The sequence below is a fragment of the Dermochelys coriacea genome, chromosome 1, assembly GCF_009764565.3.
Source record: "Dermochelys coriacea isolate rDerCor1 chromosome 1, rDerCor1.pri.v4, whole genome shotgun sequence".
NCBI classification, from domain to species: Eukaryota; Metazoa; Chordata; order Testudines; family Dermochelyidae; genus Dermochelys; species Dermochelys coriacea.
This window is the reverse complement of record NC_050068.2, coordinates 142,027,409-142,040,394: the sequence shown is the minus strand read 5'-3', so window position 1 is coordinate 142,040,394 and position 12,986 is coordinate 142,027,409.

Here is a 12,986-nt window from a genome sequence, read left to right as displayed (position 1 = left end):
TTTGTCTAATTTCAAGACTAAACTTGTTGACAGCCAGTTTATATCCATTTGTTCTTGCGTCCACACTGGTACTTAACTTAAGTAATAACTCCTCTCTCTCTCTGGTATTTATCCTTCTGCTGCATTTATAGAGAGCAATCCTATCTCCCCTCAGCCTTCGTTTGGTTAGGCTAAATGAGCCAAGCTGCTTGAGTCTCCTCTCATAAGTTAGGTTTTCCATTCCTCTGATCATCCTAGTAGCCCTTCTCTGCACCTGTTCCAGTTTGAATTCATCTTTCTTAAACATAGGTGACCAGAATTACACATAGTATTCCAGATGAGGTCTCACCAATCCTTGTATAATGGCAATAACACTTCCCTGTCTATACTGGAAATACCTCCAGCTAACATATCCTAGGATTGCATTAGTCTTTTTCACAGCTGCATTATATTCATCACTGGATGATTTGCCACCAACCAATACACCCAGGTGTTCATTCTACTCTATTGCTTCCAAATGATATGTCGCCAGTTTATAGCAAAAAATTGTTAGTTGGCAATGCGGAGTAATGCACTCATTAAATTTAATCTCATTTCTACTACTCCAGTTTTCAAGGTCCTCCAGTTCTTCTATGATATTCTAGTCATTCTCCATTCTGGCAATACATCCCACCTTTGTCATCTGCAAACTTTATTAGCATGTTCCCATTTTATGTGCCAAAGTCAGTAATAAAAATGTTAAATGAGATTGATCCCTGAGGAACTCCACTAATAACCTCCCTCCAGCCTGACAAGTCACCTTTCAGTATGACCCATTTTAGTCTCCTCTTTAACCAATTCGTTACCCAGATTTTAATTCTCCTATTAATCCCCATCTTCACCAATTTAACTAATATCCCATGTGGAACTGCATCAAATGCCTTACTGCAATCCAGGTAGATTAGAGCTACTGCCTTTCCTTAGTCTAAAAATATCAATTTTCTTAGAGATCAAGTTGGTCTGGCATGATTCTAACTTTCGTAAAACCATGTTATGTTTTATCCTAATTGTTTACCTCTACGTCCTTAACTACTGTGACGGGGCAAGGCCAGATGGCTATGGAAGAGTAGTGGGAGATGGCTATATTCGCTCCAGGCTAAACAAATCCCTGGTACCAGGATAAGTGAAATGGCAGCTGTTCCAGGTCAATTAAGACACCTGGGGCCAATTAAGAACTTTCCAGAAGACAGGGAGAAGGCTAGGGAGAAGGTTGATTGGGACCCCTGAAGCCAATCAGGGGCTGGCTGAAACTAATTAAAAGCCTCCCAGTTAATCAGGTGGGAGTGCATGTCAGGAGCTGTGGGAAGAAGTTGCGCGGTTGGAGAGGCTGAGTAGTACACGCCATATCAGGCACAAGGAAGGAGGCCCTGAGGTAAGGGTGAAGTGGAGCTTGAGGAAGTGAGGGCTGCTGTGGGGGAAGTAGCCCAGGGAATTGTACATGTCATGTTTCTAAAAGGTCAGCTACCATAGCTGATACTATTAGGATCCCTGGGCTGGAGCCCAGAGTAGAGGGTGGGCCCGGTCTCCCCCCCCCACCTTTGCCCCCTGGGAGACAACAGAGACTGTGCAAGGAAGGATAACTTCTCTTCACCTCCCTCGCTGGCTTATGATGAAAATGGCTCAGTAGACTGTGACCCTTGTCTCTAGAGAAAGAAGGGTTATGTGGAGGGTGAGCCTCTGAAGCTAGCGAAATCCGCCAGGAAATGTGGAACCCACGGAGGCAAGGACAGAGCTTTGTCACAGCTGGTGTCTGGAATGAGATTTCGTTCACAGCGTGGCGGAAGAAAGAGGGTTTTTTGTGTTTTTGTTTTTTTTTTTTAAAAAGTGCACTGGGGGGTTTGGATTTTTTTTTCGTTTTGGTTTTTGTTTGTGTGCTTTGTACCACAATGGAGGAGGTGGTAAGAGCTCTGGTACAAGTCACGGCAGCCCAGCAGGAGGCCACCCGGGTTCAGGCAATGGCACAACAGGAGTCTATGCAGCTACAGCAGGAAACCAATCAATTATTGATGAGCCAGGTGACCCAAGATCGTGCTCTCTTGAGAGAGGTGGTGGACCAGCTGAAGATCCTCACCACCCAGACCCAGGGGTCCAACGGGACACAAACCCTGAGGGCCACTGGTTGTCTGCCAAAGATGATGTCAAGAGATGACGCAGAGGCATATCTCCTCTCATTAGAAAGGACTGCTCAGCATCAGGCGTGGCCCCAGGAGCAGTGGGCCAGCATTCTCGCCCCTTTTTTTGTGTGGAGAGGCCCAGAAGGCCTACTTTGACTTGCCTGCCACAGATGCCACTGACTATACCTGTCTGAAGGCAGAGATCCTAGCACGAGCAGGGGTAATGGCAGTGGTAAGGGCCCAGAGGTTCCATGAGTGGAAATACCAGGAGAATAAACCCCCGAGGTCCCAGCTATTCGACCTCATACACCTCGCACAGAAGTGGTTACAGCCTGAGATGTGCAGGCCTGAGGAGATTTTGGAAACCCTGGTCATAGATCATTACATGCGGGGACTGTGGCCAGATCTCCACAAATGGGTAGGCCAGAACGATCCATCCACATATGATGAGATAACTTTGGTAGAAAGATGGATGACAACCAGGGGCCTGACCCAACTACCCAAGGAAGGCCCCTTTCAAAGCAAGCACCCGACCCCAATCCTGGAAGGTTGGGCAGCCAAACCCGTGGGGAGTCCTAAGTGGAAGAAGGGGGGAGCCGAAAACCAGCGGGGATCCCAGAAGGAAGGGATTGCCTGAGTGGGGGGAGCCCCGGGACTAAACCGCCTAACCCACGGGATAGGGGAGTGATTAAAAGCAATTATAGATGTTATGCATGTGGGGAGTGGGGACACATAGCAGCACAGTGTCCTAGCACCGAGGAGCCTATGCAATGTAACTTGGGGGATTGGGAGGTCCCAGGCTCCTTTATCCACCTCGCGGGGGTCACATTAGCCCCGCATAATTACGCCAGTGAGGCTAAACGGAGCAGAGACTACAGCGCTTGTGGACTCTGGGAGTGCTATCACCCTCATATCGTGTAAGCTGGTAAAAGAATAGTCAGCTGCTACAAGCCAAACGCATAGCAGTGACATGCGTGCATGGGGCCGTGAGCCATTACCCCACCATCCCAGTGGAGATAGAGGTTCAGGGAAACCCCATTGAGGTGACCGTGAGCATAGTCCCTAAACTCCCATATCCTGGAGTCATTGGGAGGGACTATCCAGGGTTTGATAATTTACTCCCCCCAGAGAGGCTGGAGGGAGGTGGGGATCCTGAGGACAGCGACTCATCACAGGGGAATGTCAACCCCCGATGTTCGCTGAGATTTCTCAGGATCTGTTTTCAGCCCCCCGAAAGACCCGGAAGACAAAAAAGGAGAGGAAGGTTGCAAAGGCCTTGGGAACCCGGATCCTGACCCAGGGCCAGAAGACCTCCCTAGTAGGCAGATGGATGCGAGCAGCCAACACAGAAGGTGAGCCAGAAGCTGCCCCCAGCCATGATGGTGGCAAGCTGTTTGAAGAAGCAGAAGCTGGCCCCTGGGAGCTTGGGCAGGTTAGTCCTGGGAGAGAGACTTTTGGGCGGGACCAGGCGGAGGACCCCAGATATGATAACGCCAGGAAGGAGGTGGCCGAGATTGATGGGATACCTGTGGATGGGAAGGTGTGGGTTCCCGGATCTTACTTTATAGTGAAGAAAGATCTCCTGTACCGTATGGTGCAAATGCAGGAGCAAGAGATGCAACAACTTCCAGTGCCACAAAAACATCAAAAAGCCATCTTGAGTCTTTGCCACAGTCACCTATTTGGAGGACACCTAGGGGTAGAGAAAACCCAGGCACAGATCCTGCGGAGATTCTTCTGGCCAGGAGTACATGAAGATGTCCGGCGATACTGCACCTCTTGTCCAGAGTGTCAGTTACATAGCCCTCACCCGCACTTGCAGTCTCCTTTGATACCTCTTCTAATAACAGAGGTTCCTTTTGAATGGATAGCTATGGATCTGGTAGGGCCCCCTAGAGTAGACAGCTCAGGGCCATCAACATGTGCTTGTTGTACTGGACTATGCAACCCAGTATCTGGAAGCTGTTCCCCTGCGCAACACAGCTTCCAAGACAATAGCTAAGGAGCTAGTACAGATCTTTGCCCAGGTTGGGCTACCCAAGGAGATATTGACTGATCAAGGGACACCTTTCATGTCCAAGTTGATGAAAGATCTCTGTTCACTGCTCCATGTACAAGCCCTACGGACCTCTGGATACCACCTGCAAACAGATGGCCTTGTGGAAAGGTTCAATAGGACCCTCAAAGCCATGATCAGGAAAGTGGCAAGCCAGGATGGGAAAGACTGGGATACCCTATTGCCTTACCTCATGTTCGTCATCCAGGAGATTCTGCAAGCCTCCACGGGTTTCTCTCCATTCGAACTACTATATGGGTGCTACCCTCGGGGCATATTGGATATAGCCAGAGAAGCCTGGGAAGAGGAGCCAAATCCCAGAAGGAACATAGTTGAGCATGTACTGCAGATGAGAGATCGGATAGCCCGAGTTACACCCATTGTACGGGAACACTTGGAGAGAGCACAGGAGAGCCAACGAATCCATTATAACCACCAAGCGAAGCTTCGATGGTTCCAACCAGGGGATTGGGTGATGGTACTGGTGCCCACAGCAGAAAGTAAACTGTTGGCCCAGTGGCAGGGACCCTACAAAATAATCGAAGCCATGGGAGAGGTGAACTATAAGTGCGGCAGCCAGGCCGCCGGAAATCGGAGCAAATTTATCACATCAATCTTCTAAAACCTTGGCAAGATCGAGAGACATGCTTAGTCATGCAGGAGACCCTTCCCCAGGAGGATAACTTACATGAGCAAGTGAGGATATCATCCGAATTGACACCGATCCAAAAGATCGAGGCAGCCTACATGATTAATCGCAACAGAGATGTGTTCTCTACAAAACCAGGGCAGACAACGTGAGACCTATCACCATATCCGCACCATCACCGGAGCCAGGGTAACATTGAGACCCTACCGAATCCCAGCAGTCAAAAGAGAGGAAATCAAGGCTGAAGTAAAGAAAATGTTAGAATTAGGGGGTTATTGAAGAATCTTACAGTCAATAGTCCAGTCCAATTGTTCTAGTGCCTAAACCTGATGGTACTATGAGATTCTGTAATGACTTTCGCCGACTGACTGAAATATCCCAGTTTGATGCATACCCTATACCATGCATTGACAAACTGGTTGACCAACTGGGTAGTGCCTGATTCTTGACTACACTGGATCTGACAAAAGGGTACTGGCAGATTCCTCTGACCAAATAAGCTAAAGAAAAAACAGCATTCTCCACCCCAGATGGGCTATTCCAGTACACCGTCCTCACTTTTGGGCTACATAGGGCCCCAGCCACATTCCAGCACCTCATGGATAAGCTGCTGTGCCCCCATACTAGTTATGCCGCTGCATACCTAGATAATGTCATCATCCATACACCAGACTGGGGAACCCACTTGGAGAAAGTTGAGGCAGTACTGCGCACCTTAAGGCGGGCTGGCCTCACTGCTAATTCTGCTAAATGCGCCATAGGGCTAGCAGAGGCTAGGTACCTGGGATATATTGTGGGAAGGGGCATAGTGAAGCCCCAAATGAATAAGCTAGAGTCAATTCAAAACTGGCCCCAGCCGACCCGAAAGAAGCAGGTCCGTGCGTTACTAGGCATGGTAGGCTACTACTAACAGTTTATTCCCCACTTCGCCACTAGGGCAAGCCCCCTAACGGATTTGGTGAAGGCCCGAGGGCCAGATATGGTAAAGTGGACCGACGCAGCAGAGGGGGCATTTACAGACCTTCGGTCGGCCCTCTGTAATGACCCCGTACTCATAGTCCCGGACTTTAACAGGGAATTTGTTTTACAAACAGACGATTCCGAGGTGAGGTTGGGAGCAGTTCTGTCGCAAATGGTGGGAGAAGAGGAACACCCAATCCTCTACTTAAGCAGAAAGCTTCTCCCAAGAGAACAGAAATATGCAGTAGTCGAGAGAGAATGCCTTGCTGTCAAATGGGCTATGGAGGCACTGCATTATTACCTCTTAGGTCGGCGATTTACTCTTGTGACGGACCATGCACCCCTCCAGTGGATGCAGTGGAATAAGGAAAAGAACGCAAGGGTCACCAGGTGGTTGTTATCCCTCCAACCATTCCAGTTCCGCATACGGCACAGGGCTGGATGCCACCATGGCAACATTGATGGTCTGTCACGAGCATACTGCCTGGCATCCCAAGTTGCCCAACTCTATGGTGTCCCGAATCCTGTCTTCCAACAGTCGCCAATGCCAGGTGCTTCAGAGGGAATGAACAGAACAGGCAATCAAGTGATCCATTCCCAGCTTCTGGCAAACAGAGGCAAGGGACATTTCAGAGAATGTTTTTGCATTCCTGCCCATCCTGGCCAATGATGGACTTATCCTCCATGAACTTGTCTAATTTTTTTTTTAACCCTGTTATATTCTTGGCCTTCAACATCCTCTGGCAAAGAGTTCCACAGGTTGACTGTGCATTGCATGAAGAAATACTACCTTTTGTTTTTTAAACTTGCTGCCTATTAACTTATTTACTCCTTATTTACTTTCTCCACACCAATCATGATTTTATAGTCCTCTATCGTATTCCCCCCCCTTAGTCGTCTATTTTACAAGATGAAGAGTTCCAGTCTTATTAATCTCTCCTCAAATGGAAGCCGTTCCATACCCCTATTTTTTTTGTTGCCCTTTTCTGTACCTTTTCCAATTCCAATATGTCTGTTTTTTTTTGTTTGGTTTTTTTTTGAGATGATGGGGTGACCAGATCTGCATGCAGTATTCAAGATGTGGGTGTACCTTGGATTTATATAATGCCAATTTGATGATTTCTGTCTTATTTATCCCTATCCTAACGATTCCCAACATTGTTAGCTTTTTGACTGCTGTTGCACACTGAGTATATGTTTTCAAAGATGTTTTCATGTGCCAGTTTCTTTTAATATTCTTGCGTGGAGATTATCCAGGCTCCCTGATTTTGGTCACATTAAGTTGTTTGACTTCTACCTCAGATATAACTTCTACTTCCATATCTTTGTTTCCATTGGTCACCCTGCCACTACCCCTAAGCTCCTTATTACCTTTATTAAAAACTGATGCAGAGTACTTATTTGGGTGTTGGGCCATGCCTAGCTTATCTTTAATCTCCATCCCATACTCAGTCCTTAGCGGTCCCACTTCTTTCCTTATTTTCCTTTTATTTATGTGGTGATTGAACCATTTAGTATTGGTTTTAATATCATTTGTGAGGACTAACTCTGCTTGACAGAGTTAACTTTTGGCAGTTTTCACTTTATCCCTATGCGTTCTGACTGCCAAGAGGTAGTTTTCCTTGTTGATCCATCTTCTGTTCCTTGTAGGCTTTCCGTTTTCTCTTAATCACCTTTTTTGAGATGTTTGGTCTGTAACCCTTCCCTACGAATTTTTTCCCCTTGGTTGTGATGCAGACTTCAGATAGTTTCTGCAACTTTGATTTAAAATAACTCCAAGCCTCCTCCACATTCAGATCCTTGAGTTCTTTAGTCCAGTCCACTTTCCTAACTACTTCCCAGGCTCCATCCCAAGTCTAAACATCAGCACTGAAATTTTATAGCCCTGATCTTGAGTTAGTTGGCATAGGCTGGCCACAGCTATGTTATTATAGCATAGTTATACCCTAGAAGTCTAGTAAAACTCTTTTTTCTTAAAATAACTCAGTATACTGAAGAGCTGGGTGAATATTGCAAAACAGAATTGTGAAAATAATTGCTCAAGCCATGCTTGCACACCTTGTGTTAGTGGCTCAAATGTTCATGGAGAGCTATTTTACTAGCAGGAATGCGTGCAGACCGCAAGCTTCAAAGCATTGAGCAAGGAGCTACAGAAAATGAAGCAGACTGCTTGGCCCACGTCTGACTGACTTTATCCACGAACTAATCAGATGTTTCCTAACAGGATGAACTCAAATCCGCCACTCGAGGAGGGCAGCTGAGATTAAAACCAAAGTTGTCCACCACCTGAAACAGGTCTGTGGATTAAGACTGCCTAAACTACAGACGAGGCAGAGAACCTGTCTCCTGCACTGGCACAAGCAGTGAAAACATTTTCAGGGCACAGTCAGCATTAACCTGATAACATGCTACCCACCTTCCCTCTAATTTAATGTAATGCAGTTCATCTGTAAACTAGATTCCCTGGCTTAACACTCTCAGGTGAGGGGGCATCCTGGTATGCACTTTATCAATGAGGATAAATGGTTAAAAGATGGATAGGATAAGCTGTTTTTAGTGCTCTGTAAAAATATCCAGAGTGAAGCTTGAATTCACTTTTACTTTTCCTGAAGACTGGCAGATTGCACAATATAGAAAGCTGCTTAACTGTTTTGTCGTTGTTTATAAGAAAGTAGTGCATAAGGGGACCCATCCAAAATTGTGCTAGGCTCTGTACGAACAAAGTAAGAGTCTCTGCCCCAAAGTTACAATTTAACTACACAAAACAGACAAATGGCATGATACTCATAGTTTTATTGTTCTAATTATGGGAATTGAGGCCCCAAGTGGTATATTCAGATCCTGAGTTCTTGTCCAGTTCTTTAGCCAACTTTCCTCTTGAACTTCCTCACTCCTGACAGGCAAACTTGCAAGATGACATAGCAAAAGTTGAGAACAGATCCTGAACCCCATCATATTCCTCTATGTTCATATTTTTAAAGTAAACACTGATGTACTCTGCCAAAGCTAAACGAGTCCGTCTCTCACACACTCAATTGTCATGCTGTTAGTACACACAAATTCTGTCAGTAATGGAAATGTGTCTGAGATTCCGCTGCTCAGTCTAGTTTTCCAAATCTCTGTTCCTATTCTGAAATGCTGCAATCTTATTACTCACCTTAAGTATGGTTGTATTATGGTTGGCTGGACAGGTTCAGCACATTCAACCAGTTAAATATGTCTACAAGTTATGCAAGCTTCACGATTCATATCAGGTCAGAAAGTTATAGATTCATAGATACTAAGGTCAGCAGGACCATTCTGATCATCTAGTCCGACCTCCTGCACAACGCAGGCCACAGAATCTCACTCACCCACTCCTATGAAAAACCTCACCTATGTCTGAGCTATTGAAGTCCTCAAATCGTGGTTTAAAGACTTCAAGCAGCAGAGAATCCTCCCTCAAGTGACCCATGCCCCATGCTACAGAGGAAGGCGAAAAACCTCCAGGGCCTCTTCCAATCTGCCCTGGAGGAAAATTCCTTCCCGACCCCAAATATGGCGATCAGCTAAACCCTGAGCATATGGGCAAGATTCACCAGCCAGATACTACAGAAAATTCTTTCCTGGGCAACTCAGATCCCATCCATCTAATATCCCATCTCAGGGGATTAGACCTATTTACCCTGAATATTTAAAGATCAATTAATTACCAAAATCACATTATCCCATCATACCATCTCCTCCATAAACTTATCGAGTAGAATCTTAAAGCCAGCTAGATCTTTTGCCCCCACTGCTTCCCTTGGAAGGCTATTCCAAAACTTCACTCCTCTGATGGTTAGAAACCTTCGTCTGATTTCAAGTCTAAACTTCCTGGTGGCCAGTTTATACCCATTTGTTCTTGTGTCCACATTGGTGCTGAGCTGAAATAATTCCTCTCCCTCTCCTGCATTTATCCCTCTGATATATTTATAGAGAGCAATCATATCTCCCCTCAACCTTCTTTTAGTTAGGCTAAACAAGCCAAGCTCCTTAAGTCTCCTTTCATAAGACAAGTTTTCCATTCCTCGGATCATCCTAGTAGCCCTTCTCTGTACCTGCTCCAGTTTGAATTCATCCTTTTTAAACATGGGAGACCAGAACTGCACACAGTATTCTAGGTGAGGTCTCACCAGCGCCTTGTATAATGGTACTAAAACCTCCTTATCCCTACTGGAAATGCCTCTCCTGATGCATCCCAAAACCGCATTAGCTTTTTTCACAGCCATATCACATTGGCAGCTCATAGTCATCCTATGATCAACTAATACTCCAAGGTCCTTCTCCTCTTCCGTTACTTCTAATCGATGCGTTCCCAACTTATAACTAAAATTCTTGTTATTAATCCCTAAATGCATAACCTTACACTTCTCACTATTAAATTTCATCCTATTACTATTACTCCAGTTTACAAGGTCATCCAGATCCTCCTGTATAATATCCCGATCCTTCTCTGAATTGGCAATACCTCCCAGCTTTGTATCATCTGCAAACTTTATTAGCACACTCCCACTTTTTGTGCCAAGGTCAGTAATAAAAAGATTAAATAATATTGGTCCCAAAACTGATCCCTGAGGAACTCCACTGGTAACCTCCCTCCAACCTGACAGTTCGCCTTTCAGTAGGACCCGTTGCAGTCTCCCCTTTAACCAATTCCTTATCCACCTTTTGATGATCATATTGATCCCCGATCTTCTCCAATTTAACTAATAATTCCCCATGTGGCACAATATCAAAGTTTGCAGTGATCTTGGGATTGTGTACAGAAAAAGAAAACTGAGCAGCTCTTTGTGAAGCCAAAAACTCTTTCCAACACTCTGCCATAAGAAAGCCAGCACACTTCTGTATGAAACATTTGTCATGTCCTGCACCCATTTCTAAACACAGCTTTGCAAAAAGGCATCAGTTCAAAGTCTAGGATTTTACAAAGTTCACAGCTGCATTTAGCACATCATGTAATTCAGGTTCCATTTTCTTTGATGCAAGGGCCTGGTGATGCAATATACAGTTTCACAATTAGCTATGGGTTTATGACTTGTATTCTTGCTACACCACTACTCCTTTTGCCTGTCATAGCAGCAGCACCACTGTCTTTACAAACAGCAACATACTTCTCCCAATTCAGTGATTCAGGTTTCATGAAATCATCCAATTTGAATATTTTCTGACAAAGAATCTTCCAAAATTTCTCCCAGCCAAACATAATGAACAAAAACTAATAATTGTGCTGCATTAGTAACATTAGTTGGCTCATCAAGCTGAATTGTCAACTGTTCATGTGTACATAGCCTTTCAATTTGTTGGAATTTTACAAGCTCTTCAATTCTTCTACTGTTAGATAGTGGTGTGGCCTTAAGTTTCTTTGCTTACCATCATTTTGCACATTTCTACAGTAGCTGAAAGAATCAGTTCTTCAGTGGCATGGGATTTTTTTGTTCTTTGCAATCCAAAGCACCATTAAGAAAGGTGCTCTCAGAGCCTTTTCTGGAACTGATATGTCATTTGAGTTTTCTGTCGATTTGTATTCTTTCTTTCAATGAAAAATCTCTAAATTTATCTTTATACTCCAGGTGCCTAGTTGTGAGGTGTCATCATTTCTACTTTGCAGGTTTCATTGCTTTGTTGGATAGGATCCGTAAGCACACTATGTATTGCAGTCATCCATCACTAAATTCCATAAAACCAACATCAATATAACTTTTGTCAAACTTTGTTTTTGATTTTTCTTACTGCCCAATTCTGCATTGTCCATGGCTTCAGCACTACTAGCAGTACTAGTATGAGGACACTTTAAAAAGTATCCATTTTCAATGTAATTTGCTCACTCTGTAAAAATATATTCCACTTTCACCCGCCAAAGATGTCTGTCATCAAAAAAGAATGTCATTTCTTATTTGCTGTTGCAAAGCAGTGAGATTTTTTTTTTCAGCTTGACACTTATGCAGTGTCAGTATTACTGTGTTGTTCATGCACCATGGAATATGTTGTGTAAACAGAAATCGATTTTGTTGTTTTTAATCATTAAGCAATGCAGACATGCAGTAAGTTTTTTGTGGGGGGGGGTAATATTTTTCAGACTGCCTGTGAGGTCTCTAAGGACCCCAGTCTAAGAGCCACTGCCCTACTGGACAGAGGAATCCCTCTCTCATGGGAACCACTTCCCCTCTCCTGACACTATCATGGTTTTAAGGTTTCAAGTGAGAGAATTGGGAGCGAATGGCAAGGTTGTATCCCCCCCCACACCCCATAAAGAAGGAACTTTACTGAAAAATGAATAACGAATCTGGTGGCAGCTTAAAGACTAACAGATTTATTTGGGCATAAGCTTTGTGGGTAACACCACCACTTCTTCAGATGCATGGAGTGGAAAATTACAGATGCAGGCATTATATAATGACACATGAAGGGAAAGGAGTTATCTCCCAAGTGGAGAACCAGCATTGACAGGGCCAATTCGATGTAGTCCATTCCCAATAATATAGATGAGGAGGTGTCCATTCCAGGAGAGGCAAAGCTGCTTTTGTAATGAGCCAGCCACTCCCAGTCCCTATTCAGGTCCAAATTGAGGATGTTAAATTTGCAAATGAATTTTAATAGAATGTCAAAAGTAGCTATACTACTAAAATTCATTTGCAAATTTAACATCCTCAGTTTGGACCTGAATAGGGACTGGGAATGGCTGGCTCATTTCAAAAGCAGCTTTGCCTCTCCCGGAATGGACATCTCCTCATCTATATTATTGGGAGTGGACTTACCTCCACCCTGATTGAATTGGCCTTTTTGTAATTTAAGGTATTTGCCTAGAGGGATTCTCTGTAGTTTTTAATCTGATTACCCTGTAAGGTATTTACCATCCTGATTTTACAGAGCTGATTCTTTTACCTTTTCTTTAATTAAAATTCTTCTTTTAAGAACCTGATATTTTTTTTTATTGTTCCTAAGATCCAAGGGTTTGGATCTGTGTTCACCTGTACCAGTTGGTGAGGATTCTTATCAAGCGTTCCCCAGGAAAGGGGGTGTAGGGCTTGGGGGGGATATTTTGGGGGAAGACGTCTCCATGTGGTCTCTTTCCCTGTTCTTTGTTTAAAATGCTTGGTGGTGGCAGCATACGGTTCAAGGACAAGGCAAAGTTTGTACCTTGGGGAAGTTTTTAACCTAAGCTGGTAAG